This window comes from Mustela putorius, unplaced genomic scaffold (genome assembly GCF_011764305.1).
Source record: "Mustela putorius furo isolate JIRA1106 unplaced genomic scaffold, ASM1176430v1.1 tig00000765_pilon_pilon_pilon, whole genome shotgun sequence".
Taxonomy (NCBI): Eukaryota; Metazoa; Chordata; class Mammalia; order Carnivora; family Mustelidae; genus Mustela; species Mustela putorius.
Window position 1 is genome coordinate 2579434 of NW_025421470.1, and position 7692 is coordinate 2587125.

A 7692-nucleotide genomic window follows, 5' to 3' on the forward strand; every position below is an offset into this window, starting at 1 on the left:
TGAGCGCTGGGATGGCCGCCCCAGGACACTGATGATTCCGTGTAGACATCACAGTTTACAAAGCAGTTTCCTTTCCTTCCTCCCTCCGGTGCCATGGGACCAGACACTCCCAGTTAGGCAAGGACCATACTGGGCAGGGTGGCTCAGCAGCACTGGGGGAGGGCGGGCACCCCAGGCCCCAAGGGCTAGGGCATCGCTCCTGCTTATTCTCCGTGGACGGCTGCCCGGGAGCCCTGCCCCTCCGCTCACCGGCCTCCCTAGGAGCCCGGGTATCCTCCGGACGACCCCTGGGCTGCCTCCCCTGCCCCCACCACGAGGGAGTGCAGACCCACCGCATGCCCGGAAGGAGGACAGAAGCCCTGGCTGGAGACGAGACGGAGCGTGGGCCGTGGGGAGCCAGCCACCAGCTGGCTGGTCCTTCCTTCCAGGGGTGTCCCCGCGGGGTCAGGCTGGGGAACCCAAGGGGCTGGGCCCCGTGACGTGGTCGAGGGCTCCCCGCCCGCGCACCAGGTGAAGGACTCAGCCCTGAGGCTTCCCCTCCCGTGGGCCTGACACGCGACCCCCTCCGAGGCCCACATGATTCCGCTGGGTCCCTTCGCTGCGCTGGCCGCAGCAGACCCTCGGCATCCGGAACGTCTGTCAGCAGGGGTCACCGTGCACCTTGTGCTACGGTTCAAGCCCCGGGCCTGGCCCTCGAGCCTGCTGCTGTCCCAGCGCCTCCCTGTCCTGCTGCCGGACCCCTGGTCCGCGTGACCTGCTTCCAGGAAAGCTGCTGGAGAAGAGTCGTCACCGGTCAGGCCGCGCTTAAGGGAATCCTTTCGGGAATTCAATATACGGGAAAACAATTCCTCGGCAACTTGCATTTTCTTTGAACTGGTATTTGAAAATGTCGGGTTTCCCGAAGGTGGATCCCCAGGGCGCTACCCAGCGGTCACGTCGGGGGAGGGGCAGGCGCGCGGGCGGAGTGTCCCCAGCGTGCTCCGCTGCGACCCGGCAGCTGTGGCTAACGGCCTTTCCAGCGGCAGGCGCGGGGGGACGTTCCCAGCTGTGCTCTGGGAGGTTCCGTACCTCTCCTCCGTGGACGCCCCTGAGTGCCGGAGCAGAGGTCATGCCCCACCTAATGTAAACGTGGGAGGCGGTTCTCAGGCTCTGGGAAGGGGACGTCAGGATGACCTCCCGGCAGAGGCCCGGAGACTTTGCTGCAGCGTGGCCGGACGGGAGGACAAGGATGAGGCCGTGGCCGAGGGACCCGGCCGGCCTGTCCCAGGGCCAGCTCCGGCTGTGTCCTCCTGGGGGTGTCCCTTCCCTGCACGGAGCACCCCTCCCGCTGGTACCCCGCTTCCCCCTCCTCGGCTCCGACCTGCTGCGACGGGGAGGAGAGGAAGTGGCCTGGGCCTCGGGGCCCCGCTCCCCTGCACGTGCTGGGGGGAGGGTGTCGGGTGCTCTCGGCCGGGGGTCCCCCGAGGCAGATGTGGGGGCACGGGTGCAGTGGTTCAGGAGCACGCGGCGCCGTGGCTGAGGGAGGGTGGATGCCAGAGGGGCTGGCCGCTGGCGGGAGCAGAGACCACACCGCCACATGGGGCCTCTGTGCCCGGAGCTGCACCCCAGGCCCCCCGCGTCCCCACCCTGTGGGACTTTGCCCTCGGAGCCGGGGCAGGCCGAGCACACCCGTGTCCTGAGAACACCCTCGGGCAGGGCCGATGGGCACTGGTCAGGGAGAATGACGGCGCCGCGCCCAGGAGCACACCCTCCGCCGACGCTGCGGCCAACCTGACCTTGGGCGTGGGGAGCACCTCCGGAACGGGGACACGGCCAGAGGCGGGCGCGCCCTGAGTGAAATGAGCCTGAACCCGTGAGCGGCGGCCGGAGGCCCAGGAAGCCGACGTCAGATGGCGGCGGGCGGCGTCAGATGGCGGGGGTCGGGGGGGGCTGCTCCTCTCCCAGGAGCCTGGACGCAGGGACAGAGCAGCTGGGACCCACCGGCTTTCCGTCCGTCTCAGCAGCTGCCCTGCAAGCACGTGTCCTACAGGGACCGGGCCCCGGCTCCCACTGGCCCTTCTGGCCCCACAAGGCCAAGACCGTGACCCTGTGGATGGCCAGCCCCAGCCCGAGAACCTGCCTGCAGCCAGGAGACCGGGGTCTGCCTGCTGAGTGACTGGTGGCAGCACATTCACCGGCGCGTCGCCGAGCGCCTCTGGTGTGACTTGTCCCAGCAGCTGGGAGCCTGCAGCGGTGCCAGGTGGCTAGGAAGGGACGTGAGACGCGGTGCCTGAGGGGTGGGGACACAGTGGGTGGCTGAGCAGGGCGGTGGCAGAAGGGGGGGGCGTGTGCGTGTTACTACGGGAGCACACGTGGGTGTGCGTGAGCGTGAGTGCGTGAGGGACCAGCAGGCCGTGTCCCCGCCAACCGGATCGGCCCTGAAGGGCTTGTAAGCGTCTTTCTGATTCGTGAAGTTGTTGGAAATCCCTATAAAGGAAGAAAATGAATTATGTGCACCGGCACTGTCCCCCAGTCACAGACCCCCCGCTGCTGCTCTGTGACAGCTCAGCTCCTCTCTGGGGCGCAGGACGCTGGACAAACCACACGGGGCGGCGGGGCTCGGACGTCGTGCTCCCCGTCACGGCCGAGCCCCAGCACGTTGTCCCCTGTTGGCCGCAAGATGAAAGTGGTCAGTGGGCCTGGAGGGGCAGCAGGAGGGGTGGGCGTGTGGGGCCAGAGCCCCGCGGGATCTCTTCTCTCCGGGCCATGACCCTGGCTGGGCCGCCGGCCCCAGACGGCCTCTGACTGGACAATCCAATCCCCCCTCCCGAGGAACTGGGCACTTGGAGGAAAGGGCCGTCAGCCCTCCAGAGTCCTCAGGAGGAAGTGGGGAGCTGGGGTGTCTCCTTCTCCTGTCCCCGGCTCAGACCAGGGCTCAGAGCTGGGTCCTGGCTCTCCAGGCTGCAGGCGGCAGGCCCAGGGGCTGGTTGCGCGCCCGGACCCCGTGAGCCGGTCCTTCTGCGCCTGTCTCCCAGCGCGTCCCCTGCTGCTTCTCTGGGGATCCCGAGAACCCAGCCCTCCCACCTGCCCCATGGCCCTCTCCTTGTCTCACACGCCTTTGCCCCCACCCTAGTCCCTCCAGCCCCTTCCCTGGGCTGCGCTGTCAGTGCTGAAGACACCCCCTCTTCTGAAAGGGACTCCCCCCTTAGCAGAGCTGGCCTGTGCCCTGCAGGGCGTGTCCAGGACGCCTCCTTCCAGGCAGCAGCTTGGGCCACAGGTGCCCGTGAGCCTCCCACGCGCCTGGCAGGCCTCCCTGGCACGCTCCTTCCAGGCAGCCGTGCGGAAGGGAACGTGGCGTCCCCAGGACCCCAGGGCTCTGGGCCCTTACCGGGAGCCCCGGCCACGCTCTGTTACCCTTGAATCTGAGCCTCAGGTCTGGGCTCAGGGTCCTCATGGGGGAACAGAGTGTCCACACAGCCGACCTCCCTGGCAGTTGAGAATTTACCCCTCGGACGGGCGCAGAGGGAGGGTGCGCGGGAGGGGAGAGCGGGCGGCCTGCAGGGCGGGTGCCGCATGCCCGTCCTCTGGAGCCCCGACCCCGGGGCCTGCCCGGGAGCCCCTCCTGTGGGGGCAGCGCCAGCCTCTGGGGGGGGTCAGCAGTCTGGAGCCCCATCGCGAAGCTAACGAGCGCCCCGTCTGCCCTTATCCCGTCTCTGAGCGTGAGTGGGGGCCTACAGCCCGCGCCCGAGCAGAGCCCTTGGCGCTAGTTTCCTTTTCCTGCCTGACCTCGGGAGCTGGGGTAGGAGTGGCCAAGCTTTTATTAGGCCAGGGACGGTCCCTGCTCTCCTGACGTCCGCGCCACCCAGATCAGCTTTGACACGCTCCGCCGTGCACTGACGTACCGGCCGCGGGTGTTCTTCCTTTTCTGTGTGATGGCGTCATTGCTGCCAGGGGAATGTGGCCTAACCAAACCCTGATTTAACGTCGTTACACAAGGGTGCTGGCGGGCGAGGGCGCCGTGGGAATGACAGCTCAGAAGCGCAGCCTTGGCCTCCAGGAAGAGACTCACAGAGACGGGCAGGAGAACCATATATGGAAGAAAGAGGTAAAGGATCCATATTCTTAATATGTAAAGAGTTCTCAGAATAAATAAGAGCAGCATTTACCCTACTAGGGGACACCCTTTGGTTCCCCCACCCTGCCCCCAAAGGCGTCTGTGGCTCCTTCCCGTGGTGGCAGACCTCAGGAGTTCCCCCTCCCTCAGCCCGAGCCCACGGGATTCAGGGAGCTGAGCTATACTGCAGCTCCAGAGGTCAGACGTGCGGTGCGCTCCGGACTGACAAAGGGCCTCCCTGGGCCGCGCCCCGGCTGGAAGCACTGAGCAGAGCTGGGAGCTCCCCAGATGTCTGCCATCAGCACTGTAAGGTGCCATGAGCCGCAGGAAGACAAAGTCCACACAGGGCAGTTGAGCTGGGAGACGGTGGCCAGGGTGCTAGAGAACAGAGACACTGCCTACCAGGGCCTAGATCAAGCTCAGCCTGAAGCCAGTGCCAAAACCACGAACTTTCCTTCTTAGCTGAAAGCCATTTGGGTTCCATTACTTGTTTTCACAACTGAAGAGGTCTTGGCTAAAAGCCACTCACCAAAAACAGGGCAGAAAAGGAGAAGTGACCCTGTAAAGAAACAAAAATGGCCAAGAACAGGAAAATAAGAATCCATCTCTGTAAGGACACTGCAGAATCACACAGTAAGAGACACACACTGTTATGAATTGAATCATGTTCCCCCAAAAGAGATACTGATCCTCACCCACGTGGGGACCTGGAGGAAATGTTCTCTCCTCCCAGGGAAAAGGTAGGGCCGGGTTTGCGGCTGTCAGAGGGGACTAGGGCAGGCCAGGGGGCAGGACAGCTCGGCCTGCCGCGAGAGGCCCAGACCAGCGGCAGCCAACCCCCCCAGGGAATGTGGCCTCGCTGGCCCGCCTGACCACGCATGTGCAAGTCATGGGACCGTGGGTGGGCGTGGCTGGAGTGGGGGTCTCCCTGTGAGTGGGGCGGATGCAGGGCTGGAGCCTCCCCCTGCTTCTTTGGACGTGGGGTGCTCGAGGTCCGGTAGCCCCAAGAACCACCATTTCCTCCTTCCCAGTGGGGGCCTGATTCACAGAGACCCCCGCACCACAGACCCACACACCTCATGCGCCCACACGCCGCTGTCCATGGGAGCCGACGTGTCCTCTCCTGGGAAGAGCCTCGCAGCTGCGTGGTGACAGCTCAGCGTGGCGGGCGGGGTGAGGTGGCCGGCACGCTCCCGAGAGCCTGCCGTCCGGGCCCACCTCGGTGCCACGCGTGGCCCCTGGCCCACAGGGATGGGGGTGGGAGGCTGCCGGGTGGTCCTGTCCCGCCTTGGGCTCTTGCTGGACCCTCACACCTGGTTTTTCTGTTTGTTTGTTAGTGTTTGGGTTTTACTGTGATAAAATATACATAACATAAAATTGACCATTTAAACCATTTTTAAGGAGACTATTCTTTATTTTAGAGAGCTAGACGGCAGTGGGGAGGGGCGGTGGGGAGAGGGAGAATCTTCGACGGACGCCGCGCTGAGCGCAGAGCCGGACGCGGGGCTCGATCTCACCACCCCGAGCCCCTGACCTGAGCTGAAATCACGAGTCAGACGTGTAACCGACCGCGCCCCCGGACGTGCCTCGTTTCAGCCATTTTAAGTGCACGGCTCTGTGGCATTAAGCCCATCCGCGCTGCTGCGCACACTATACCGCCCACCGTCCCCAGAACTGTCCATCTTTCCAAACAGAAACTCCGTCCCCGTGGAACCCTGACTCCCCACCCCCTCCCACAACCCCCATTCTGCTTTCTCTCGGAGTCTGACCGCTGTAGGAAGCTCGTGTCCGAGGGACCAGTGGAGACCCGGCCTCCGGTGACTGGCTCGGGTCACTCAGCACGACGTCCTCCGGGCTCCCCCACGTCGCCGCGGCAGGTGGCTGGCTAAGTCGTCCAGTGTCTTCCACACGGCGGACATCATCCCCCGTCGAGGGACACTCCGGTGGCTTCCACGTGTAGGCATCTTCAGACACCAGCCATACCCCTGCACACACCCATGGGTGGAAATAAGCCGACACGGAGACAACTCAGGGTTGAGGCCCCACCTTCTGGTTGCCCCAGGACGCTGGGCAGTTTCCAGCACACGGGGGGCCCTGCTCTTCAGATGGGAGCCTGGGAGACCCGGCGGTGGTGGCCTTGGACCCGAGGACTGAAGACACCAGCTAGGAGAGCCGGCCCCCTCCTGAGCAGGACTGGAGAGGGGCCCCTGGAATGGAGGCCTGAGACTGAGCGTACCCAGGGGACCCGTGGGCCCCTGACCCAGGCGGGACAGGTGGGGGTGGGTAGAGCGAGCTGTGCTGGCCGCAACGTCCCCGCTCGGCTGTCCACGCTTTCAAACACAGGCTCTGGGGCACATGGTCCCTTCCCTGTGGGTGGGCACAGGCTCTTGAATGACGGGGAGGAGGGAGCGTCCTGAGAGCCGCCGGAGCCCATCCGAAGCCTGTAGGAACCTGCAGAGGAAGACTTCTGTCCCTAGAACTGGAATGTCTCCTTCCCTGTCCTCACTCCCCTTCCCTCCCTCCACCGGTTTTGGGGGCAGAGCGGGAGAGAGCGTCTGGCCCAGATGACCCATAGTGGCTGGGCCTGGGGGTGGGGGTGGGCGCTGTGGCGTGTCCCTGGGTCCCGGTCGGGGAGGACGCCCGCCACTCGGGCCTGGAAGGAGCAGGGTCCCACACCAGCCCTGGGGCCCAGGAGCCTGGGGAAGCACCGAGGAGGGGCCGAGAAGGGAGAGGGGAGGTCTGGGCGCCTTCTCTGAGTGGCTCAGCGGGGGGGGGCGTGTCCCGGAGGAGGGCACCCCCGGAGTGAGCAGATGGGAGCAGGCATGGCCGGGGGGAGTCAGTTCTGGGGCCAGAGGGCAAGGCACAGCAGGACACCTGGCCTCAGGCTCCTGAAACAGTCCCGGCCCGCGTGCCCTCGCCCCCGCTGCCCGAGACCCAGGCGTCTGTCCTGCTCGGCGGAGCCTCCCCCTGCGGCAAGCTCAGTCTCCCCCTCACCCCTGGCCCCCGGAGCCCCCAGAGTCCTGCACATCGGGGTCCCTTGCTGCTTTCCCTCCACCGGGGGGGGTCGCTGAAAAGCCTCTCATGTACTCCTGGCGCCAACCCGAGGACCCCGGGACCACACGCCATCGGGTGGGGACCACAGGGGCTGGGCCGTGAGCTGGCCTGGAGTGGACGCCCCAGCTGCCTCCCCCTGCTCAGCTCCCACTGACTTGTCCCCAGCCCTGGGGGCCCGACAGCCGGTGGCAAGGGAGAGGGCCTTCCCGGGGGCGGCGTGAAGAGCCCAGACCCCGCGCCGCACGGGCAGGCCTGTGCGGAGAATGTATTTGCCCCCAAAGAGCCCCTGGGGTTCCGTCTGTGGGGATGGAAACAACTGCTGACGTGGGCGGGGGTGGCGGGGACACGGGGCCTCCCCTGCTCTTGAAAAGTTAAAACTGCTTTGGGGCTCGGAGTAGCTCCCACCGCCCCACGGCACAGCTCGGCCTCCTCTGCCGGCAGACGGGCGAGGGGAGCCACGAGGCAGCCCACCGCGTCCTCTGCCCCTGCTCCGTGACTCCGAGTGGCCCCAGCCACTGGGCAGGTCTCACACTTCCGTGGCTCCA